Source organism: Linepithema humile, chromosome 3 (genome assembly GCF_040581485.1).
Source record: "Linepithema humile isolate Giens D197 chromosome 3, Lhum_UNIL_v1.0, whole genome shotgun sequence".
In the NCBI taxonomy this organism is placed as follows: domain Eukaryota; kingdom Metazoa; phylum Arthropoda; class Insecta; order Hymenoptera; family Formicidae; genus Linepithema; species Linepithema humile.
The window spans coordinates 3,583,238-3,610,141 of record NC_090130.1 but is presented as its reverse complement, the minus strand read 5'-3'; the positions used below and the strand labels follow the sequence as shown (position 1 = coordinate 3,610,141).

Genomic DNA, 26,904 nt, shown 5'->3' with positions numbered 1-26,904 from the left:
AAAGTATGAACTCGGAAATATTTTCGAAACAGAAATTTCGTCACTTCGCACAAAAGCTCGCGATAATGTGAAATGTGAAGTGACTGTCGCTGCAGATGGTTGATAATTCTGGTAAACAGTCGAATAAATGTCATCACCGCGTTGGACTAATCGCTTCTGTCGCTCGTAATAAAACGGAATAACGACCGTTGATTTCGCGGCTGTGTTCTTTCCGTTAAACAAATGAGTGAATCATGTGCGATTACCGGCCAAATCTATTGGAAGTAATACTGTGTTCACAGTGGCGCGTGCAAATTATACAGATTGATTGCTTGCGGTAATGAATTGCGAGATCGATGAACATTGCACTCGCGGCACGACTTCATGCTATAAATCTAAACACGCCGTTGCATTAGTGCATACCGTAAAACAATTTAACACAAAAACCTTGCATTTATCAAACACGCTGATTGTTCTAAATCGCGCGTGTCGCAAGTGTTCGAATGAGAATTTTAAATTAGTGCCAATGGCTGCCGGCTACAAAATCGTACAAAATAATACATCAATACTTGTTCGGTGGCTTTGTGACGGCTTTGAAAAGCATAAGGTAAATTAGTTTTCTCTAATTGTCGCGGAGTTATACAGTTAACAAAGTTGTCACGATTCTTTTGTAATGTAAATTCTAATAACAACATAAATTTCTCTCTTCATTAAGATCTGAAAGTTTTTACAAAACAGTACACGTTACTTTGTTCTACAATAATGTTCTTGCGAGAGAGAGAAAAAAAAAACGTTTCAGTCGAGATAAAATATTAGACCAATAATAACATATTATCCTTCTTCGAGGTAAAGTAAAGAAAAAATACCTTTGAAAATCTTGAACGTCTCTATCGCAGAAAAACTATTTCGTGCCTCATTGATTCAAGTCCATACGGTCGCATTCAGAAATCACCGGGTCTCGACGTAGAAAGACATTTCGCCTGGGAATGATATCGTTTCCTTCGTTCCTACATTCTCGCTCCTTTTCTCTAATTTTCATATAAATGTCGAGCTCGAGTCTCGGACGTCGAAGCGACCGCCGAGAGGATCGTTCTAATTGTACGAACTGGCAGGATACACAAAGATCGTCGTCCTACTTCGTGTTGTGTTTGGTCTTCGTTGCACGTACACGGCCAAGCGTATACACGCCCAGCCGTCTACATACATAACGTTGGTTTTTCCGGTGGAGTCTCTAGAAAAGTAGAGCCAGATGCGGCCCTACTGTTTCAAATTGTCCCGAGACTGCCGCACGACATTCCCTTCCGTCGCAAACGTGTTACTTTCAAACGAGTCTTCGACGCGCGCGCGCACGGAAATAGTTCTTCCCTTCCGCTTGGCGGATAAATTTTAAATAAGAGTCATTCCAACTCAACTCAGTTGACAATGTTTTTTTTTTCCGTCACCGGGATTTGTCGTCGTTCCTTTATTTAATAGCATGCCGTGAAATTCCAGCAAGAAACATTTATTCGACTCGAAATATGCGGGAAATATTTCGGTGGAAGGCAGTAATGCAACGTTTCCGCGCGTTTTGTACGCAAAGTCGAATAATATAAATAGATTAACAAACTGGCAATCTTAGTAAACCCAAAATTATTAAGTTTTATTTAATAAAATATATTTAGTTGCAGTTATTATGAATCCAAGTCTGCAGTTTTATCAAAGTATTTAATATTATAATAAAAAGAAAGGAGAGAAGTTTGATTCAGTCTCGTTAAGGGATTGGCCTGAAGCCAAGTTCGGCAAAAATATGACACCATATCATATTTCATGCTTTTAACCGGACATGTATAATCGTCGTACAACTAATTAAATTTTATTACTTGTACACTTTGGTCAACTACAAGATGGTGAGCTTCTTTAAAGAGCATAAAAAATGTGCCTGTAAACTCGAAATAAACTTAAATTCACATCAGGTATTAAATTTCGCGTATCACGTAACAAGTTAACGCGTATTGACGTATAAAAATTTTTAGCGCACGTCATCCCGCACACGTCTGCTTCCCCGAAAACGTATCGTAAAATCTATCGTAAAATCTGCACCGAAATCTACCGCAAACGAAACGCAAGTGTAGCGTTGCGACCGCGATAAATAAGGGGGGAAGAGCGTTTCCTCGTCATGGTCGGACAATAAAACTCATTGTCAGACGGAGGAACGGCTCTATAAGCCGTACAGATCTTAAGGTCGCCACACGCCATTGTCTTGGAGTGCTATTTTCGGAGGCGTTACCGTCACGATTCGAGATACAAAATCGCTCAGTTCCCCTTCCGATTGCTACGTATCTTATGGGAACGAGTCATCTCCGACGCATAATTGAAGAAAAATTCACTTACGCTCATTCAGTTTCCATCGCGTTCCCCTTCCCACCCCTTAATTAAATAACGTAATTGCACGAACTCGTATTCACGAGAAAAATTGATGAAAAAGAGAACGATCTCTCTTTTTTAACGATAACTCGTACTTTTTATTTATACTCCGATATAAATGCTGTTTACAATAAAACCTGATAAAAAAAAGGAATAATTTTCTCTCTAATGATATCTCGCGTTCTTTATTCATATTCCGTCGACAGATGTTGTTGAGTTTGCCGACTTGAAGGGGAGGGGAAAAAAAGTTACTCGGGTTTATTTTTTCGACTTACTTTTGCATTTTTTTCACAGCTTGTACGATTTCAGCTTTCTACATAAATCAACAAAGAATTCTATATATAGTTCAATACGCGGCGAAAGTAAAACTTCACTTTCCCGATTGGAAATGAAATGCAATAAAGAATTAATTTCCTCTCCCGAGTTTATGCCCGATGAATCGCGACAGCATGTCTCTGCCGCTTTGGATAATTAACATCGGGGTATATTACGGTGGGGATAAACTGCATTATACACGACGGGGACGCGAGGGGGGAAGATTGATCTACAATATTCATTCAGTGTTATTGTAATGGAATACGTAATCTGATAACCTAGGAATAGTAACTTGCCGGAGAACAATGTGAAATATTAGCGGCAGATTGAAATTATTAAATCACTAAAGTATTCATATTTCATATAGACGTGATATATGCATATTTATGTTAATATCGCAGAAACGTCTACTGAGCTCTCTAATATCATCATTCGGCCGTAGAATTGTATTGTTAACAATTGTGTATTATAAATAAATTGTTATAAAATATGTAAGAAGTAACTGATTGAGTTGAACGCTAGAAATAATTGTAATATATAACATTTTCTTTCGACTGTAAGAAGCTATGTATCTTAGACGCGATTGATTAGACTTTCGGGCACATAAAAATCGGAAGTCGATCCTAGTTATTCCCTAGCACAAATTGGACTTAAAGGAACGGTCGATTCCGCCGGTTGCTCTCGCTAGTGGATTTATGCCCACGGTAAAACTATTTTTGCAACAACATCGTCGTCGGCGCAACGACATCTAGCATCCGCTGAGTTTCGACAATGCTGTCAACGACAAAAGTTTCTTTGCTGGCAACAAAGTTCGCCGCTGTAGACGCAACGACTATGTGCAGTGTGCACAAAACGATGGTCTTCCATGGCGTTCCAAATGAAACAAGGAATCGACATACGCACATTGTCGATGCAAAGTGCAAAATTCACCCAATATAAGACAAAAAAAATGTTCAATCCCGTTGCGTATGCAAATATAAGAATATTTCTCGTTTGATTTGATCTTTTTGTATAATATTGTGCAGCTATTGCGCAAAAGATATTATGTATTTTTAAAAATTCCTTAATTTAGAAAATTTAGAAAATAATATATTCAAGATATATGTATATATATAATTTGCATAAGGAAGCTTTTGACAGTTCTGGCTCTGACATTTACTTCTCTTACTGTTATTGCGTTATCAGTCTAGAATAGCAAAGCTATATTTTCCTCATATTATAGAAAATAATTTATTTTTATATTTTAGTTTTCCCAATTTCCAATCAAATCTATTTCCTTCAATAGATATTTTTGCTAAACATTCAAGTCCAAATTTCAAATTAATCTATTTGAATAAAATAATTTTAAATTAAAATAAAAAAAATATCGAATATTTTTATATAATCAGAATAGTTATAAACAGTTATGAATAGAATAGTTTTATTCTTTGAAATTGAGTACATTTCATAGTATGACGCTAATTGTAAATTCCCGCATTTGAAAGGCACGAGCGCACTGAATTTTCCCGGGCAAAAATAACGCGTCGGCAGATGAGATATTAGATCGGCGATCTCGCTCGCCATTAAAACAGATGAAAAGTAAACAGGAATAATTGCAGAACCACATTCGAAGCGACTGGTTCTTCTTGCGGAATTCCCTTGCATGACAAGATCGAATGTACACATGACAATGTAAGTTATTATTCATACATGTCCCTTTATGACGTTTAAGTATCTTCATTTACGATCTGTTTCAACGATCTTGAGAAAATATTTTTTTAAGCAAAAGTATTGTAAAACTTAGACTTTTTAAATTATAAGTGATTAAAACATATAATTAATGTAAAATATTTTCAAGAATAAAACTGTAAATACATAAAGCGTTTAATTTCAAGTAGACTTTGTTTTAATAAAATTTTGATTCAGAGATTAATTATAAAAGTGCGTAAGGTTTTTTCAACAAATTAAAAGAAATGTTACAAAATTAAATTTTTATGAACTCGGAAAATATTTTCATATCTGCATAATGTAAATTAGAAAGTTTAAATAATGCAATGTAGAAATAGGTTCAAAAAATCGATATAGCTTGAGTTCGGAAGACGGAAAATTATGATGGACTTCCACACGTAAGAATAGAATAATAATAGAAATGTAATTATTACTTAAATTAAATTTATATCAAGAAAGTCAACTAATAAATGCAATGAATGTAGGATATTAAATAAAGGTGAAGTAGGAAATTATTTAACATAAGAAAAGACTGATAAATTTCCTAGATTATAATGCTGCAAAATTAGAATATTTTAATAAAGTGAAAAGAGCATTTATACGAATATTTATATATGCGTGATGCTCTTTGTAAATTAAAAGGCTTTCTATAAAAAGCCTAGGCTGTCCTACAAAAATTCAACGCTTTAAAAGACTAAGCTTTTTATAAAATGGTTGAATCTACTGAAAAGCGACATACATGCTAAAATTTGAAAAGTTTTTTAAAAGCAGAATTATAAATTTATCGGTACAAATTTATCTTGTACTCCATAATAATTTATACTTTATTATTGGATTGGTAGCTTTATTTTACAGTTTTGAAATCGTGAGAGTCGAATCGAGTCGACTCGAAATAGAAATCGTTTACACGGCGCTTAGAATCGATCAAACCAAGTTTGTGCAAATCTAAGCACCCCATAAATCTCCTTCGATTTCTGTAACAAGTATGATCGCGTAGAAACTTTTCTAACTTCGTCCGGTAACTTTAGAATACGGAGGGCGCGTTGGGAGGCCGATAAGAAAGACGAGGATCCGACAGCGTTGCGCAGCTTTTACATATATTTTATGAAACTGTATATATAAAATTATATATATATATATATATGTATAAACGAGAAATATATACTTATAGTATACATAAATTATAATAAACATATATTTAAAAATATTTCAAGTGCCCAAAGTTGCCCATGTGTAATATATTCATTTCGAATTTCTATACCCTTTCAAAAAATTCGAAAACGTTCGATATCATATGTTACTCAATAATCTCAAGATGCGTGAAATAAAATGTTACGTTCATATACGCGCGACAGGAAATATCTTCGTCCCGTCACAGCGGTGGAATTTAGCATTGTAAGCCGTGAGACTTTTCCTCGCGACATTATTATCAATGAAGAAAATATTACAGTTAAACCTGAATATATCGGGGCGAAGTAATCCGCGAGGAAGGAACGTCCTCACCTTCAAGGACCTGTCGCACTCGATGCTCAACAATGATTCTCCGGGGGAAACGGAGACGAGCGTGTCGGCGACGCTGACAATGCCGTCCACGACAAGTTTTCTTGCGGTGGGGAACACGACTGAATGCAGAAAGTACAACGCCGTGCACAGTGCGGCGCGCTGTCTATGATAAAGCGTAAGAGCGGTAAGAAATGTACAACCCGTTATAAATATGTCACTGCTCCTGGGAAAGAGTGTGCAAAGAAGAGGAAGCCCGCCCTTAGCCTGTTAATATATGAGCGAAAGGAAATGTGAACTTTTTCTTCTCATTTTTCAAATAAAGTCTAATTTTCGAAGGAAGTTCTAACAGGTTGTATTGTCGCGCAAGATATCATACGGAATCCCTCTCTCGTAAGACGCTCCGCGGAATATAAAAGTTAAGCTTTGCATTTTACAAAGTTTCCAAATGGCATTTGCACTCGCTTCCTATACAACACTATTGCTTATTCAAATCAAGTTTTTCCCTGATATTTATGAAAACATTCGTATCGCGTAATCGGCAAGTTCGGCACACATTTCCATCGCCGTATCTCAACATTTGAATTTATCCTTCGTCGAATTTGAATTTCAAATTTAAATGCGAAACACGAATATATGTGCTATTATTTTACTCGTCCCCCTCCCCTACCACGCGATAAACACGCGCTGCTGATTTACGTTAAAATATACTTATCTCGTCGTAATAACAAGTTTGATATTAGATTTTTGTTGCACGTGCGATGTAATCAAAGTTCCTACAACGGTATAAAGGTAATTTCATATATGTATTGTACATAGTTATACACCACTTTTACAGCAACAAGAAGTTGAGCGTGCATCACATCTCTAACATCAAACTTCTTGTTGCCGCCACACACGAAGCGTTGCATTAAGCGATGCATCAATTTGCATCCAGATCAAGGAACGCACTCTTTTAATTCTTTTCAAGTCCGCTTGATATTATCGCGAAAGCATTAGCCTTTTTTCTCACGATATAAACGATCAAAGAAACTGAAATGCCGCAGGTAACACGATCGGTTTGTCGCGAGCAATCGCGATTCCCGCCGTTAGAATTGATTATTGCAGCGAAATGATCCGATTGCGAGCATCCGAGGCGGCACAAAGCGGCCGATGACGCAAGTGTCTCTCCTAACCGAGACGTGGGAAAAGGCAAAAAATAGCGAGTATTCGTATTATTCCCCGTCGCAATATATCTCTTACGACTGTAAATGGTCTTCGTTTCGCACTAACGACCCTGTCTGTACTTTCTAAAGACTTAAATGGCGACGTGACTTTCGCCACAGCCGACGCTTTACCATAAACAATCAATACCTAGCCTCATATTGAGCGGCTCCGCCATCAGAGCATCTTTATCGGAATGTTATTTCGCAACTCATCAACAATGGAAAGTGAATGCTATTCTCGAACTCATTCAATTTCGATTTTTCTATTAGAGCCTAAAGAAGTTGCAACAAAATATCGCCAAATGTCATGCAAAATCTTTCTCTCGCAACACGCTCTGCAAAATGTGAAAATTAAGTTTCGCATTTTAAAACAGCATTCATATACTCGTTTTCTATATTAAAAACTATTTTTATGCAAAATAAATGCAGAAAGATACGCTAGTCGAGCTGGAAAGTTTTAATGTGGGAGTACTCATGCGAGTTCGACTAAATGTTAAAACGCGCACAAAATACATCATTACGAGATTTCACTGCCAATGAGACAACAGTCTAATCTAGATAAAATCTGATACGAGAGATAAAAGATAAAAATATGTGTGTTGCGATTTTTCGCACTACGAACCGCGCCTGGATTCAGCGACGTCCGTTGTTTTAATGAAAATATGTTTATTTGAATATGAAAAACTTATAATGAGAAATTTAAAATACGGGAAAAACCAATGTGCATAAATTTCCATCATGCATGTTGAAAAAAAAAATATGAAATAAAGTTGCACCAGACAATTTCGCAGAACCGCGATGTTGAGAAAAAAAAAAGAGAACTCGTAATTCGATATCGGCTCTCATAACGCACGAGCACTGACACGATTGGTTTCGATGTTGCAGCGAGATGAGGCAAGACGCGACTTCGAATACGCGCGGCGTCGCAATTTCGGTATGCAAATTATTGCCCACCGCAACGACGTTGGCGTCGTTGCTCGCTCAAAAGTTATAACTGTATTCCCGCCTAATATCGCCACACGGAGCTAATTTCGTATAATAACGCGCAGACATTTCGGATTTAATGCTGGGTGCGCTTAAAGTTTTACGAGGTGCGACGCACACGTTGATACGGTAGATTTAACACGCAGTCAGCGCGTCCGCCGGAATAGAATTTTTTCGTTCCGCCTGGCACGCGATCACTCGATTCGACAATTCAAGAATTATTATAAAAACAGTATATGAAGTAAAAATTATCGACATATCATTACTTCGTAGAAAAGTGTGGAAATATACTGTACACAAATAATATTTTTGATAGAAAATAATTCTTGTCATCTTGAAAAGAATTTTCGCTGCATCGAATTACTTTAATTATTGAATATTGAAATACAAGTTTTTCTTAATAAGTAAGTTTTTTACATATTTTATTTCCACTTCGTTCTTTTCATGCTTTCATTACGCATCTTTTCTTCTTGGAAACAGGTCTACGATTACTACCATATTACATTCGCCAATGTTTTTATAGCTCCGGCAAAGTTAGCACTTTATTTTTAAAAATAGAAAGTTATATCAACAGTTCTAATTGCACCCGCGATGGCTCTACAGTCCCTGATAGTTTGCAGAAAGAGTTCCATCGATTTAGCTAAAGAAATGACATTTGAAAAATATGAAGCGTTAATTTCCCGTAGTAATTTTCGAAAAAGTTATTTTTATAATGAAAATTGTAAAAGTAAAATGTTGCAGTAAATTTATTGCAAAAGTTTTAAGCAAACACATCAAAGTTTAATGAAATACAGTTTCATTTAGAAAGAGTAAAATATTTTTCTTCCCAATCGCGATAAAAGATTAAGCATCGATTTAGGAAGCCTTTATATTTAAGAAATATCAATGTTTTTTGCCTATTTTTATTTCTCGTCGTAATTCGAATCGAGAAATATCGGCTGCAAGAGCGCAGTATATGAGAGGCGTCAACTGTCATTTCGATTCGCAATCGCCAATTTCGACTGAACGATCCAATACGCGACGTCACAGTGCATTAAATCGAAAATGTTTCGCGAGACATAAAACGAAGCTGTGGAATATGCTTTATTTGTTAAAGTAAAGAATATTCGAACTTCACTTTTTTCATTCTCGATTAACTAATTGCTTCGAGAAAATGATAGAAGTTACTTTCGATAATTTATCAGCTATCAGATGATTACTTCCTTATAATTTATAGTTAATAATTGGAGTTAGAAAATTAAAATATAATAGAAAAAAAACTTAAAACGGAAGTAAAAAATATAACATATAAAACACATTAATTAGAAGAGATGCTAAAAAAATCTCACAATTAAAGTATTAAATAATTCTGAAATATAATTTTTTATATCACTCTTGTTATGCAAGATAGTAATTTTACCACAAATGAGTCTTCGTAATATTTTAGTACCGAATAAATCTTACACACATATTAATTAGAATATCTCCATTATTGCACGTCACGTTCAAATTATTATCTTCTTGCACGGCGATTATATAAAATAATATATTTTTTTTTTTAAATTTTACACGTCTCCATTCTCATTTCCATTAAGTAAAAGTGCGCGTTTAAAGTTGTATGCGTTTATTACATGTTCGCTACTTTAACCAGAAGCAACGCGTGTTTTGCAACGGCCAACAGTCTCGGGTTAAAGCCAGGGGCGTTTTCATGCGACACTCGGTGACTCTTTGGAAACAGTCACATTGGGATTAACTTCTATTTCTCGTTCGTACTGTCCATTCCTCTTTTCGAAAGCACCGCTCGCAAACGTTTAATTACCCCGTGCTGTACTGTATTTAAAAAAGGTCGAGCGAGCACATCGAATGAGCTTGTTGACCACCCTTCTGACTCTAACGCGGCTTTATCACGTCCACGTACCCGGTGTGCCGAAGCGATCCGTCGATGCGCGCGTGCATTTCAATTCCAAAACAAATCCAATCGATGATCCACTATTCCTGGTTTTCTAAAAACCCATCTATTCGCGTAATTCTATTGCTTCTTTCAGTTCATTTTGTTGAAAAGTACGCTGATTTTATCGAATAGCACGAATAAAACCGCGTACGAACTTATTATATCTCACGCATGCAGTGATTGTACTTTGAAATTAAAAAAACAAAAAAAGTGCTTTAATACGAAGCAGATAATCCCTGAGTAAAATTCATTGAAAATTTTATATCTAAAATTCGTATTTTAGATTCGATCCAGCTAATTGAAAGAAACGGGTAAATAGGACAACATAATTTTAGTAAGAGATTACCGGCATAAAATTATGAAAAAATGATTAGAAATCATAAATTTCGATATTAACGATAAAAAATTTTATCGTTACTGTTATATTCTTGTATCTGATATTCGTTATATTATATCCTTTTTAGGTAAAAAATTTTTTATGAAGTTACGCACTTTTTCGAATTTTATTTATGACAGATTTTAAAGGCAAATTAAAAAGAATAAAGATATTTTAATAGAAAAATATTTAAAATCTAAATTTAAAAATATTGAAAACTAAAAAAAAGTTTTTATCTTCTCAGGTTGAATATATTCGGAATTTAATTTTCTCCTATATGTTGAAAATTCATCGACACTCAAAATCATCCTGTTCATTCTAATCTTTAATCTGGGCTTTATTCATATCATTCATTATTATGCGCAAACGCACTTGGACTGAAAAAGGAAGCTCCGAAATAATCCAGCGCTCGAATCTAATTTTCGCACGTGCTCGAGCATATCATTGCGTCGCATTCAATTTTTCCTAAAACGATTCCACTCTGTTATCGTCCGCAGATCCATATTTCCCGATTACACGTGCGGTTATATGCAGCGAAAAGAAAGAGAGAGAAAGAGGAAGGAAGGACAAAAAACAGTAGAGTAACCCGTTCTTGTACAGCTCAAATTGTTGCACACTCAGCACTTTTTTGCAAAAGTTTCTTCGCCACACAATGAACGGCGAGAACCAGAACACGTATGTATAATCCTTGATTTTAATATGTGATTATTAAACCTATCCGCTGGCATAAAATGGCGGAAATTAAACGAAATCCGTATTCATACGTTCGTGTGATTATTATCATTGCCAATCTGTTATTGATTATCCCTTTTCTGAAACGTAATCAAACGCATAAGAGTAATTAATCAATTATTTAATTTTCATTTCCACAATTCTACAGCAATAGAATATTTTAATCTGTAATATAAAAACCATCGTTTTACAATACCACGTATAAAAATGGCTAGAACTTCGCATTTGAAAAAATCTGAAAATTTCATAAATTGGAAAGATTCATGTATTTTCCATTTTTCGATATCTAGATACATCAATTTTATCGAATCACCCTGCGTATTGGTCAACTCTTTTCTACACTGATGATATCACCTTCTCCTCTTCCTGTCTCACTCTTTCTTCATCTATCTCTCTCGCTCTCTCTACGCGAACCGACACATCGCAAACGATACATACACGGCGTTCTCGTTGCGCGACCGCCGGTACTGAAAAAAGGTGCTCAAATAGAAACGCGAGCAAAAACGGAGGGGAGACAAAAATCGAGGCTGCCGACCAGCGGCGCGACGGGCACCGCGAGAGAGTGTAGTACGCGCCGGACGCGTCACTACACGTACAAACGAGGGGGTGGGGGGGGGGGGGGGGGCGGAAAAAAAAAAAAAACACACACACACACACACACACACACACACACATATATATATATATATCCGCGTTCTCCTCTTTTTGGGCGACGCACTCGAAAACGCAATGTTTCTCGCTCCGGCGAGTTTTCCGGCTCGTCCGTTTGCCTGGCAAACGACGTGAATAATGCCTCGGAATGAAAGCTCGCTATCGCCAGGACGCGACCGGCCACCTTTATCTTCGTTTCTTCCTACATGCCGTCGATCTTTTACCGTCTCTCCCCTTCCCTCTCTCCCTTTTCGTTTCCTCGATCATCTCGTTCCGACTCTCCCGGGCACCGGCGGCGGCGGAATCGAACGTGAGGAAAAGAAGACCCTTCTTCCTCGTCTAGACTCGGTAATCCACCCGGTCATTATCTAAAACGTTCCGAGCGAAGCTACTAAATGCCATCGGTATCTTTCTCGGTGGCCTCCGTCCTTCGCGTCGCTCGCCTTCCTTTGCCACCGTCCGCGCCGTTTTCGTTCTATCTCGGTATTCCCTCCCGAGATCGCGCGAGAACGGTCTTTTCAGCCTTGCCGTTGCGCGTCGCGCGGAGGTGCAAGAAAAGACGCAGTCATACCAACGTGATATTTGCTTGTTTTCAGAGACAAAATGACGCGCGAAACGGAACGGGGCGGAGGCTGGCGGCGGGGCTGCGTTTAATTTCAGGCACAATAACGCCGTAGATATTGTCTCTTTCCGGTATAAAATTGAGAGGCGATATCTTAGCGTCTTTCGCATAAATTTTTATCATAAGAAAACGCCTTTCTCTATTATAATGTGCAATCGATAGAAAGAAAGTAATACACTCAAAAAAATGATCTTGCAATAATAGCTAAAATTTTCTAGGTGTAAAAAATTAACTAAAACAGATAAATGATTAGCAACTGTTGTGATATTGCATATGTGATTACTTAATCAGTTTAGATGACAGAAACAGAATATATATCTGTATTGTTTGTGAACTTTAAAAAGAAAGTTTCTCTAAAGCGCCTATCTATATAAGATCAATCACGTGTTAGATCATGCAATGAATAACATTTAGCAATGGTACCTAAATTTTTCAGAAGCTATTGCTAGAACATTACTGCTATAAATTCTATATGTGACAAACAATGTTTTCACAGATACGAAAAATAGCGATACATTCTTGTTGCGATATCTAGAAATCTAACTACATCAGCGAAATATTTTTTTGAGTGTATTATATATTAAGAATAATTTTACATCATTACGTGAAAAATAATACTAAGCTTCACTGATAAACAAGTATGAGTCCAAAGTCCTTGTTGCAGGTATCGTGTAAAGTATCGGAAAGAGCGGATAATTAGTCATTAATTTTTATTGCACTCCTAACTTCTTCGGAAATGCGTGTTCACGCATTTTATCACTTATCATTATGAAGCCCAAAGTGGCCTTCCAATCCATTAGCTTAAAGCACAGAACGTCATTTCTCTATTACGCCCAGTCTGCCGTGAAGTCTAACAATCGGTAACGTTATCCAAATTTGACCGTAGCAGTTGAGGCTTAATGATAGCTGAGGATAATGGCGCGCATAGTCAAGAAGCGAGATGAACGGGGGAGAGAAAGAGATAGACACGTTGACACGAACGCCCAGCCGGATAGAGAGAATAGCTCTACCGCGGGATCGGCATTCCAGGTGCCTATTTCGAGAATGAGTGGACCCGTTTTCGGGTGTCGTGTTCGCCTCTATTTCGCCCTGCTTGCCACCCCGCTCGCTTTGTCCATTGGAATCACGCCAGTTATCGCGGGAGACGCGCCCTCGCCCGATCTCTTCGCCGTCGGCGATACCGTCGCTCCCGTTCCCTCCACATTTTCGTTCGATATCGGCGTTCCCGCATACGCTGGACCACAGCATTCCTAACGAAGTGCCCAAGGTTCTCGGGCACGACCGAGACACTTCGCTCGCGATACTAATTTTGAAATATTCTACATAGATCTGTATCATTCGTCCTTTTTTTTTTTCTGGAAAATCGAAAGTTGGCGTCCAATTTTTTAGAATAACGCTTTCGTATTCCATACACATTTCACTGGTTCGAATAATCTCTTTTCAATCAGAGTTATGATAAAGCCATCACTTATTTCTGTTATATAATAGCAAAGATAACTTTCTTCGGTGTTTTAAGAAATGTGTAGTAAAAACGCAAGAAAAGTGAATCAAAAGAGTTTATACAGAATAATTCAAAATTGCAAGCAGTCTTTTGAATTCTGGATTCCTTGTTTAATTAAGAGTTGCGTTTTGCTTAGTAAAGTTTCAATAAGAGATGCTCTCTACACCTTTTCTTACCATTCTTTCAAATTTAATATTAAATATCTTCACAATTAACCCAAAAAATAAAAACTCTAAAAACGTAAAATCCGTTTAAATAATTTCACAGTCCAGATCTTCGTAATTATAAATTACATGACCGTTCATCCGGTATTTAAGAATTAACAATAATTTGTCTGACATGCAAACTGAAAGCAGCGGATATTTAATTAAAGCAGCGTTAGCGGTAGAATAAGGAAAAAGGAGAGAGCCAATTTTAAGCGCAAGTTGAACAACTTATTGAATTATTGACGCTACTTATGAGTAATAAACTATCGCTGCCTTCGGACCGCTTTTAAAGCTGTGTGTGAATGAGTGTGCATATGAATATCTTTCAACATAAGTTTTTGTCCGAAAAATAATAATTTACTGCTTGGAACTAACTCGAAGAAAGTTATTCAGAACCGCCCGACGCCGAAAACTATCCACTTTCTTCGCTACCTAAAAAGAGATTTCACCTCACAGCAGGCACCACAAATTTCGTTAAGATCTTGGCACAATAGGGTTTATATGACTCCATTTAGGACAAGATGGCTTTATTTTTTTTTTCATATTTTACTATTCGTTACGTTTTTTTGCGCCGCGGGGTTCGCCCGGTTCCCGCTGCGGAAAAAGAATCGTAAAATTAGGTACTAGTGGACATCGCCCTACCCGTATACGGCCGCGTAGGGCATCAAGATTCTGCCGACATGCAATATCATAGCGGTTGCGGCATCCGATGTGGTAAAAACCTCGTCCCGACTAAAGAGGCAAAAGACCAAGGCGAGTGCACGACGGCGGCACGAAGCGTACGGCGGGACGCCGCGGCAGCCATCTTAATTACCTAATTTTTTCGACGATGTCTTAAAGCTTCGAAGACAATTACTAACGTATAACGACGAACTCTCGTCGGGCCCTGGAAATGCGGTTTAAAATTTTTGTCCCTTTTATTAACACGGTTCAGCGTCCAGCTACTTTTTGGCCGCTCTCCGGTTTCTACGAGGCGAACGACAATGGTCCAATATGGTTCGTTCACGTGCATAAAAATTCTATTGTATTTCACGATAAGACTCGGACGAGCCCCGTCATGTGAAATGTAGGGTAATGGCAAGTAACCCATTATCCACAGTATTATCTGAATATATAGACCGTCCGGGACTTGAATCGAATCCGATTCGGCGCGAAGAGATCCGAATGTTAGATATACCGAAAATTTCCGTCGAACCCCGCTAGTAATTAGAGACATATGTCATTTCACATCCGTTCGGATTATATTTCAGAACTTTCGGAGGTAATTCATTGGTAATGCGAATGCCTTCTCCCTTTAATCTGTTCCATTTTTTTTTTTAAACGCGATGGTTTACGTTGCGCGAGGCGTGTCGCTTCACTCGTTTATCGACCCCCAGCAAAATCGCGAGTAATTTATTCCGCGAAATGCGCTATCATCTGAATTTTTATTTTCCCGGAAACCGCTTCAAGATCAACTGCCCAAATTTCCGTCTGGTGCATAAAAATTCACGCGTAGTAGTTGAAATGTCGATTCTACCTCGGCACATCGACGTATTCGTTCGATAACATACACGTTGCCTCTCCATTTATTCTTTCTCTTTTTGTCTTTCCGTCTCTTTTGCCCTTTCATGTCGACTACTATTCTGTTTTGATGAAAAGCTCGGCTAGTCCGGGCGTAAGCGATGGCGAGGTATTCAAAAGTGTATTGCAAAAATTGCGCCGATAGAGAGGCAAATCGCGTTCGCACAAGTGGCTTGAAAAATTTAGCTTTGGTTGGCGCATTTCGACGTCGAAACAAGAGCCCGGCCCCCGGTCGTCGTAATTTTCGAACGTATATTTTTCCGCTGCCTTAAATATCGAGTCGGGTTTACCGATTACGCGAAAAAAAAAAAAAAAAAAAAAAAAAAAAACCATAATGTTATTTCGTTCGCGAAAGAGAGCGAATAATTGTTCTTTCTCGAACAGTCGTGCAGAATGCAAATGTATAATCAAGATTAATTGGTTCGTGTGCAGCGCACCGTGATAGATGATAGACACAGAAGTAATGTCTCGAGCACTATCTCACCGCAACGGTATATTACAACTCGCGCTATTATGTATAAACCGTAGGATGGACTCAACTGTTGGAGAGTTGATAGCGGAGAAAGAGTATAAATCATAATTACGACCCGCGCGCGCGCGCGCGCGCGGATGGCAATTTAAGTAGAACCACCGCCGAAATAATGCCGACTATCAAGAGACAACGGAAATCAGACGAATACTCCGCGCGATGTTTTGCCAACTCCTGTATTGTTCGAGTAAGCAGTCCGCTTAAGTAATCCTATTTCAGGTATTCTCTCCAAGTACGCGCCGTATTCTACATACACTGCCGATACGGAAAACTAACATCGAATTTGCAGGTAAAGGGAACGATAACAGGGGAGAGAGAAGAGCGCAATTCCACGGGAAATTTTCTCCGCCGAAGCGGCGCGGAACGAAAATACGTTTTCGAAAATGATCGTTGGAAAGGATCGGGCGTGGAATCTGCGGGTGTGCGGAAAAAGGGGATGACGACTTGGCGCGTTGGTACTTACCTTCCTTCCGAGTCGGCGATTTCGCTTATTGCAGCCGCGTGTTATTCGCCGGTCGTTTAATAACGGCGGGGAGGGATTATTGTTTTCCTCTGCAGACGAGGCGAGGCGAGTCGTTGTTCCGAATTATTCCGCGCCTTTGGACCTGCAACAGGAAGCATACAATGAAATTAATGTTGTAATAATCGCGCCGCCGCGTAATTTGGTAAAGCCGCGCCCTTGAGACACGGTTAATTCCGCAATAATTGTACTACACGGCGACTTATCGCGATTATGTTATTCTCATCGCGCGATATGCGCGCGAGGACACGCTCCTTCTGTGGAATAAAACTGTTTTAATACACAAACCGCAGTCGAGTTGTACAAAGCATTTCAGGAAAGGGAAATTAAAATTTCACGGTTTTAAGATACAATTTTACGCAGGAAAAATAAACAGATATTTCTACAAATATAATTATTATTAATCGCAGACGCAATAGATTCGCTAGTAGAATTTGAAAGAGAAATAGAAGAGAATTGTATCGCTTTCAATTATAATCATGTCAACTGTTGGTCGTGCGAAAAAAACGCAAATGCTTCAGCAGTCGACATTCTCACTGCCCATTTAGCGCTAAATGCGGCCGCCCGACTCTCATCTCGTGCCCGCACTGAATGCGATCTTCCTGTTAGACAAGCGGAACTCGTGAGTTCAGCTTATCTTCAGCATAGATCGCGAAAAAAAGGATTGCGCATTCACCGGCAAAAGTAAATTTCGTTCGTCGACTTCCGAAAAAATTGCAGCCATGGGCGTGATCGTATCGCACTTGACCCGCGATGCGAAACATGTATATTTCGGGTGACCCAGAGTTATCGGATGTTTTTTAACCACGGCTCCTAAGATTAATTTGAAGGCAATCTTAAAGAATAATCATCGCGCATTTTTTTAATTTTCGATATTATACATCTCTCTCCTTTTTGGCTGAGTTCTGAATTACAATTTTATCAGAATTATTTAATTCATCTAGAGTTAACTGAAAGATGTGATATCTCTATTCTTTCTCCGGAAGAAAGAAAATGAAAACAACAGAAATAAAAAATATAAAATTATAAAAGAAAGTGTGACTAACTTTAAGACATTTAAATGTTTCTTATTCATCGTAATGTTATCACGCTGTCACCCGACTTTCTTTAGTCGCAGTGATTTAAAAGCTGAGATCTTTGTTTCGTGTTCAACGACTTGTTGTGAAGCTATAATGGCTCGCTATAAAAACAGATAACTATCATTTATGATGCCCGAAAAGACTCGGGAAGTGCAGGCGTCGCTCGTCTGCCCAACAGGATGTACGACGTTCGTTTTCGAGATGACGACGAATCGTCACAAACAGCATCGTCGACAGCACTGTCGTTCCTACCTACCGTCTCTCGTTTAAACGAAACACGTCCGCTCCGATACCAAGCCGACCGAGCAAAGGCGAGGAAATATTCGCGCTCTGCACGTAGAAACGTCGGGAACAAAAAGAGATCAGCGGAGGGAAAACAAAATCGCACAGAGACTGTCTACAAAGAGGATACGAAAAGAGAATAAGAAGAGTAAGAGAGTGTGGAGACGCAAACAGTGAAAGATACGGAACGAAAAGCAAGTTGGAGGGAGGGAGAGAAAGAGAGAGAGAGAGAGAGAGAGAGAGAGAGAGAGAGAGAGAGAGAGAGAGAGAGAGAGAGAATGAGAAAAAGAATGGAACAAAAGGCGAAAGGGGATGGACGCGTAGCGGGACGAGGAACGGCAAGGGGGGAGGTGGATGGGAGGCTGCGGGCGAATGACGTTGATGAAATGCTTCTCAGCGGCGAACATGTAACGCGACCTCGGCGGATCGAGATAAACGCATTCGCGAGTCGGATTCCTGCATCATACCCCCTCCCCCTAACCCCTATTATCTCCCCTTCTCTCCCCGTCGCTATTCCTGACCCGCAATCTCTTCGTCCGATAGCACCACATTCGCGCGACGGCTCTTCCTTTAATCCATTCGAGCTTTATCTCATTGACGAGATAGTTGGCTCGCCGAGATACATCCGAATCCGCCGGTATATACACTCCCCGGCCGGTTTGGCGTGTCTACGATCGTTTTAATCAGTGGTTCGGATCGACTCGATTGAAATCGGCCCCGAGCGCGATTGAAGCGGCGTCCGCCACTACGTTCCATTCCGTAAAACTGAAATCGATACCGGGCGGCGTTCGGTTTGCTCACCGCAAAGGCTCGCGGCGGAATTATGCGCGCGGACGTGCGAAGCACCGAAAAGTCATATAACGCCGGAATCAAAAGTCAACGAGGGAGGAAAAAAATTGATGGTTCTAAAAACGTCGTTAGACGGAAGCTGCAAGAAGATTAATTATGAAAATGAAGATTTCGGATTAATTACCCGGATAAAATCATAATGCTATTCTCTTTAAAGCTAACCTGTACTCGCGGAATATTATAATTCTAAAATTTTTGAAATTTTTTTCGCACAAAGCAATCTCTGAAAAATTTATTAATAAATATATATTATATTCTATGTATGTATATATATATATATATGTCGCAGGCTCTCTTTGTAAATTTGCCTTTTTCATAAAACGCCGTCATACTATTATAAAAACCACTTTATCACAGGACCTCACCTTTTATAAAACAGTTGAATTTACAAAGAGTCCGCATCATATTAATGAATGAATACATACAAATAAATTATTTGCATCCTTTTTCCAAATTAATAAATTGAAAGCACAAAGGAGATATTAAATTCCCGCGTTTAATTACATTCTACTTTGCTTACGCTTTCCGTACGTACATTTAAATGTCGGAAATCGACGATATTTGGAGGATTCTGAATTCAACGACATTCGGGGAACAGTGAATCGATAAGAAGCGCATATACGGTGAAGATATCGCTGATCCCACGACGTTATACTGTACGCATACTAATACGTTCATTCTTATTTATAAAGCCATACGTAATGCGATGAGCCTATGCGATATTGAGATCCTAAGTCAGCGCCTGCCGTGGCGTTTAAAAACACGCGTTAGTACGAGAGCTAGAGGGAAACGCGGACTTTCGAAGAAAGATTAAGCGATTCGATGTAAAAGGGAACGGCGGGGGGGAGGATGCGGCGGCGCAGTTTCCGCGTGTTCATCGGGCTTATCGTCTAAAGTTCTATCCGCGCGCGCGAACTCGTTTTCTCCTCCCGAGATTTGCTTAATGAGAAAAATGAATAGAGTGCCCGGAATAGTGTGCGGCTGTGCTTGCTACCGGAAAGTGGCGACCGGCTGCTCTCTTTCTCCCCGACCGAACATCTTCGGCGCGCCGGATGTGTGCGTATTCCCAATCGAGCCACGGGGTCACTCCACTTTTTCCCCCATCGGAAAAACCATCGCCCTTCGGGCGATGCCGCTCTTTTTCCACGATCTTGCCTCGAACGGTCGACTCCGTACGAGCTTATCCGTGCCGCTGATAACGGGCCGTATATGCCCTCCGAGGATTTCTCGTACAGGTTCACTCGACAGCTCCCCCTCCTTCCTATATGTTTACATGTGTGTGTGTACGCGCGCGCGCGCACACATATATACACACGTATATATTGACATTACGTTCTTTCTCAAAATTTTTCCGAACGAATAAGTTTGTATAGGAAAACTTATGTTGACGGCCTTATCGCGTGCACGGTTTTTCTTTTTAAGCTTGTCAGTGAGTGTCGATATGTACTGTTTAAAAGAAGTCGATAAGAGAATGAGAGATAGAGAGAGAGAGAGAGAGAGAGAGAGAGAGATTCGAAATTTATATAATTATCGCAAGCTAGCGTGTTTCTATCACACTTTCTGCTAATACAAAGAGAATATCTACCCCTTTCGTTTTTATCGTACTTTTAGGGATTAAAATATTTATCTAAATGTGCTTACATGTTTTTCTATATAACTTAGCGTTATGTATTACAATTAATAAATTTAATGTCCAATATTAAAATACAGAATCTGTCCTCCAATATACTCGAATATATTTATATAAATTGTATGTATATGCGACAGAGATCAAATATTCATCAAAAAACATGATGTAAAATTTAGATCGAAAAATGAATTGTTTTTCATCGATGAATAATTGATATGCATTAATGTAATAAAAATCGAATAAAAAAAAAAAATGGAAAATTTCACATAAGAAATACGAAATCGAAAATACGATTTAATATATCAGCGTTCTTTATTTACTAATTTCACGGAAAAATTTTAATCACAGTGAGAGATGTATTAAAAATATGATTTGTTTATATGCAGATACACATGTACAGTATATTGTCCGTTATATCCAGGGCAATTGGGAGGAGGCTGGCACGGATAATCGAGAAACACGGGCAATCCAAAGCACATGCTGTACTTTATTGAGGCACAAACAAATATTACCGTACAACTGTAATTTATTCGTGATATGCATAATACATATATACGCGCGCGAGTGGGGGAGTTTAATACGTTTACATAAATAGTTCGCGATTTTCGTTCACCTCTGGGATTTAGTAATGAATCATTTTGTTGCAGCACGTTATTTCTCATCTTCATCATTAGTCATTAGCAATTTATCATAACGCGGATAATCCGTAAACAGGATAAACCGAGTATGGATAATCGAGAGTGCACCGTATAAATATATTTTTGTACGACGCTAATTTAGATTATACTCCACGTCCAACTTTGATTCGGAAGTGCATCAGTTGTTTAAGTTCTCGATAAATAACATTGTTTTCAGTCTGTTATTGATAGCGATGAGTAAAATTCGTAAAATTATTTTAAAATTTTTACGCATTTCACATTTTTCCAAATTTAAAAATTAACAAGAGAAAAAAACCAGTCGGCGTTGCGAGAGAACAAATTTTATCATTATCATTTACATTTTACAGATGTAGAATTAATCTTTGATTAAAAGAACACCGCATCCGTTTTAATATTCCTGCATTAATATCCGACATATCTCATGCATCTCTCACTTACGATTTTTCTAAATTTGATGAAAATTTTATGCCGCTAATACCACATATTAAGAGATGAAAAATATATATAATATGGAAAGATAAGGTCCGTTCGGTAAACTTGTACAAAATTACATGGATCTGAAAACCGAATAAGACAGAAAACTAAGCTTTCAAAGCTTTAAAAGATTCAGCACGTTCCTTTAGCTGAAGTATTGAAGTAAGTGCCACGGACTGACTTCGCGCGGATATCTCACATAAAATGTTACGAGTTGCTTGTTTCAGAAGCTGTTAAAGATAGTGACAAATATTTCTCTTATTTTAGAGCTTGTTTCTTTTTTTATATATAAAGTACTACCACCGGCGCTTGACTTTTAAAGAACATAACAAGCAAGGTCTCTTAATTTTTTTTCCGTTTTCAAGATTTTTACAAATGTGGCTTACGCACAGATGTCTTTTAATTCACGGCAAAACCCGGCAATCAAACGACCCAGACGAATGAACTCACCGAGTGTTACTCCTTCGGTTACACAGGGGAGCGATAATCCGTTTAGTTAGGACGGTCAATAAAAAAGTCAACGCGCTTGCACATAGTGAAGGGACACGTTCCGATTTATTTGACCTTCAACTTGGGTTACTCTTATGGCACGTGCTGAAGGTTCGACGTCTTAATCTCTACTGCCTACTTTCACACCTATTCGCGAATACCTTTTCGCCTGTTTATCTATACACACACACACATATATATATCGCTGCTTGCTTCGGTAAGAACATCCGGTTTCAAAACGAGATGAGTGCTTACAATGGTGTATATTATTGATATTTCAAGCTCTTTGTCAATTTAGCCAATTTACAAAACGCTTTTTTAGCTATATTTTTACAGAACTGCGTTTCCGCAAAAAGTTTGAATTTGCAGAGTTTGTTACACATATACATTCGGACTCTCACTTTGTTCCACTTCAATATTTCAAAGATGCAAAACTGAAACAATTTCGAAAACATGAACGTATAAAATATTAAAAATGTTTGACCAGTATCTCTTTGTTGACAAAGCGTGAGCAATGAACAGAAACTAACGAGTCACTTTTATCACTGGAATTGAAAATTGCTTCTAATAGTCATAAGATTACCTTTTCCACCAATGTTAATTAAACGTTTTTTGCTCAATTTAATTAAGTCTTGATTTTTTTCTTTAATATTTTTGCACGTCTCCAAAAAGTGATTTTTGTTCAAATAATCTTCACATCACACGCAAATAAAAATAAAAAATAGACGACCAACAATTGGAAATTATTTATGAACTTGCAAAAGATGGGCTTTCAGAATTTGAATTTTTTAATACATACTTGAATAGACGCGGATAAAAAATGGATAATTTTCCATAAAGAAATTTCATTTTCTGTTTTCAAAGTAACAAGCGTAAATTTGTAACTTGCGTTTTTTGAAATCTCATAAATAGCTCGGACTTGCCTTTTTCATTCGCGTTTGATGGTTGACTGACTGAATGGAGGGTAAAATTGTGAATACAAAAACACGAAGAGCCCTTCCTCGCTTCGTTACGAGAACCGAGTAGCGTTGGCAGGTTGAATTGCGCGGTGTAAGAGCGACATTAGGTTTCGCGCGGTCGTGCCAAACGACGCGGCTCGTTTCACGCACACATCGGTCGGAGAATAGTGCGGACTCGGTGATTCTGTCCGCCTAGTTTATCGATCGTCCCTCGGCTGGAGTGAGAGAGAAAGAGAGGCGAAATGACGGAGAAAGAGACAGCTCTGTACCGAACGCCGTGCGCGATTACCGATGTAACATGCCTGTTTTCAGATACGCGCGGCGCCTCCAATAGCGCTACGTAACGCTGGTGTAACACGCCAGATATCACGCTAAATTATTTCACGCCTCGAGCTTCTGTCCGGTGAATTCTTAATTTGCATTTGATAAATTCTAGCGGCGCGTACAGATGTATGTATCGATAGCGAATCCCGCCTGATTCGCGACTACTAATCTGATTGCGGCGCCAGCGCGCGCGGGCGCGCGCGGGACTTCGAGCGACACGCGAGAAGAAAATAAAAATGTTCCGTACAAGCGTATATCCGTTATGTATGTGTGCGGAAGATGAAAGATTCAGCGCTATGAGGAGCGCCGGTATGCGAGAGCGATACACTTGGATTTTGTAATACACATTCGCTTTAAGCTACGGGCGGCAATGTGTAACGGAAATTTTATTATCCCGTGTATTTTCAAGAATCGAGCGCCACAGTACGGCTGCAGTACGAAAGACATAAAAACGTCCGATGTTTTTTTTACAATATTCAATTAGTTGTTCAATTGGTTTTCTAGTGTTTCCTCAGTCTGGAAACTTTTTAGAAACGCCGTGTATAACGGACAGCTGCTAACTTGCACGTAACGGGTACATGTAACAGAATTTTCAGACAACCGCGTGGCGTAACTAAAACGCCGGCGACAGCTTTTAATTGAAGCTGGTTTTGTCAGGCGAGATATCGGAATTAATCGCGAAGGTTGGCCCGCGCTAACGAATGGACGGACGTCGTGTTAGATCACTCAACGGATAATGGATAAATCGATAAAATGTTCCCCATGGCGCGTTGACACGCTTTCCCTCTTTCGCGCCATATTCGCGGTGCTCCCTGCTAAACCGAACCGTGTCTGCAAATCACTAATGCAATTTGCTACTGGCGCAACGCTCTTATATTCCAACTTTGACATCTCTATAAAGTTAGCAATCTATTTTTAGAATTTTCGATATACGTGATGGAATTCTGCTTCTTCCCCGAAGAGTTTCCGAGTTTCCTGACGCATGAAAAAACACTGTGGCGGTTAAATGTAAAAAAGAGATACAAAAATGTGGGATAAAAACTTTCGCGTATTGGTTCCACGAAAATTGTTAATAACTTTTTTTTTATTTCATTTTTCCCTTCTTGTTTTATTTATTTGTTTTCAAGATTTATACTTTAGTATCTAAAATTCAATACTTTTTTTCCAGTACCATTGATTACGCCAATTTCATTTCGCTTGACCTATGACCTATATGATCTATCAGATTTTTATTCCGCACTTCTATCAAAATTTAAATTTCCAGCAATATATAATATAAAATTGCATATGCGCACAATACATACTGTATACGAAATTAGAGGAATGGAAATTAGAGAGACGGAAATTTGTTAGTATGATCACTTTTCCTTACTTATTGTGTTAACCTGCACATTTTTCAACCGACTGTATATCTCACAAATATATTGCAAATAAAAAAAAAAATAAAGAGAAATCTAATTCACCTTTAACAAATTGCAATCTACTTAAACGAGAGAATGCTTTACATATGTATATCTTTTAATCTCTATCCATAATCGATCGATTTTCATGCCTTCTTTTTCTTTAAAGACACGTTTTGAGAGACAATATTTCCAGCTTATCCTAAACGAGATCACGAAAAACGTAGCCATGTGTCGACGACTCGTGCGTATTTTCGTAGCAACAATAATATCCTACGAGAAGCAATTAAGTCGAAACACAACCGATCGGGACGAACGGAGCGATATCGGTGGTCGCCGTACGCGGGGAACGGAACGTTGGGAGAAATGGCGCGGAGGGATAGAAGGGGGCACAGGAAGGCAGATAGGAAATTGCTTCGAGCATATATTCGCTTACAATACCATCGGGGCAACAAGGGCGTACTAGCGCGTGTGCGTGTAGGTGCAACGCACCGTGACTCCCGGTCGTGCGCACCGAACCTATGCAGAAATTTTGTTACGCCATTATCGAGTCCAGCTGCACAGTTTGGGCACAACGCGGAATATCGTGATCCACCGTGTTGCCAAGGAAAACAAAGACAGCATAGCGCAATACTTGGAATTGTTTAGACGGCATATGCTCGCAGGCAACATTCTCATTCAGCAAACCGCGATGAGTTAACAGATTTGGCCTGCGGCTTTGTATATGGAATTCCAAGTTACGTAAAATCGTCGAAATGTAAAATATACGTTAACAAAATGGAGGGAAAAATTGAAGAAAAAAATTGTAATTCCGAAATTATTTCTCCAAATATTTGACGAAATTTTCTCAGCAAAATATATATGCTAATTAAAAAGAATGTAATTGCGTATACACACAAAAAAATATGATAATTTTTCAAGACACGAATAACATAACAAAGAAAGGAGCAGCATTTCTTTTATGGACTGTTCTGTTAATCTTGACCGTAACGAAAGAACTAATTTTCCGTGTCTCTCTCTTTATACATAATCCATTTTTATGTATGACACAGTGTACGCATATGGAAATATATGCATATATTGTACCATACATAAAACAACGTGCTTCAAAGAAGAAGCGATACTTGTTAGAAATGATCAAAATAAAAGTAGGTAAAACACAGATTAATTTTAATGGTGGTTTCCATGACGAAAAAGCTGACAAGCGTTTCCGCAGCTCCAAGCTTCGTCGCGGTAATTTGTCTTTATATACCGATACGTGCATCGAATGTATACCGGATTTAATTTTCAATAATTTTACGGTAATGCATGAGTGATTTTTTGAATATCGCTTAGAAAATGCTTCCGATCTTGCTCATTCTTTTTTTTCCCACGTAACTGTCAATCGGATTTTTATTCGAATTTCACTGTGAAATCGATTCATCAGTTTCATAAACGGCCTGCTCTGCTTATCGCGTTGGCATTATTTGCGCTAAATCGAGTGAACAAATTCCATTATTTCATTTTCGACCAACAGCGCCGTTTAATATTCATTTAAAGCCGGATATACATATATAACGCTACATTAAGATTACATATTTCGAAACCGGGTACGCGATACACTTTATGCACATATACGCAGACGTAATAAATATGCTAACAATGTAAAATAATGAAATCCATTTATTCGCTTTTCTACTCAGCTAAAATGATTATAGCGTTAAATCGGATACCGTGTCCACCTGTTGTTCTTGATATTTCGAAAATAACACTCGGTGCAAATGATTATTCATCACGAACGCTTTTTGATGATAGCGTAATATTTTCCGGGTATATATAACAGAAGAAGGGTAGTAGGTAGGTACATTTTGTACTTAACGCACAAAATGTTTTCCGATATTAAATTTTCATTAAACTGCCGGCAACACAATTTGTGGCAATAAAGAACTTATTAAATAATTATGTTATTTTATATAGATTATATATTTTTGACAAAAAATAATTAAATGTTTATTATTAATCAGTAATTAGCATTTCGTAATTAAGAGCATTTTAACTCT

At 38.4% G+C, this 26,904-nt stretch overlaps 1 protein-coding gene across 3 annotated transcripts in view; it reads right to left on the bottom strand.

The window, feature by feature from the left end:
* Window positions 1-26,904, bottom strand: part of LOC105676557 (uncharacterized) — a 120,506-nt gene that overhangs the window by 25,485 nt on the left and 68,117 nt on the right. For all 3 annotated transcript variants that reach the window (XM_012374562.2, XM_012374561.2, XM_067351354.1), the window contains one exon: window positions 16,664-16,805. The gene's annotated coding sequence lies outside the window, so the exon portion shown is untranslated. The remainder of the gene's footprint in view (window positions 1-16,663; window positions 16,806-26,904) is intronic.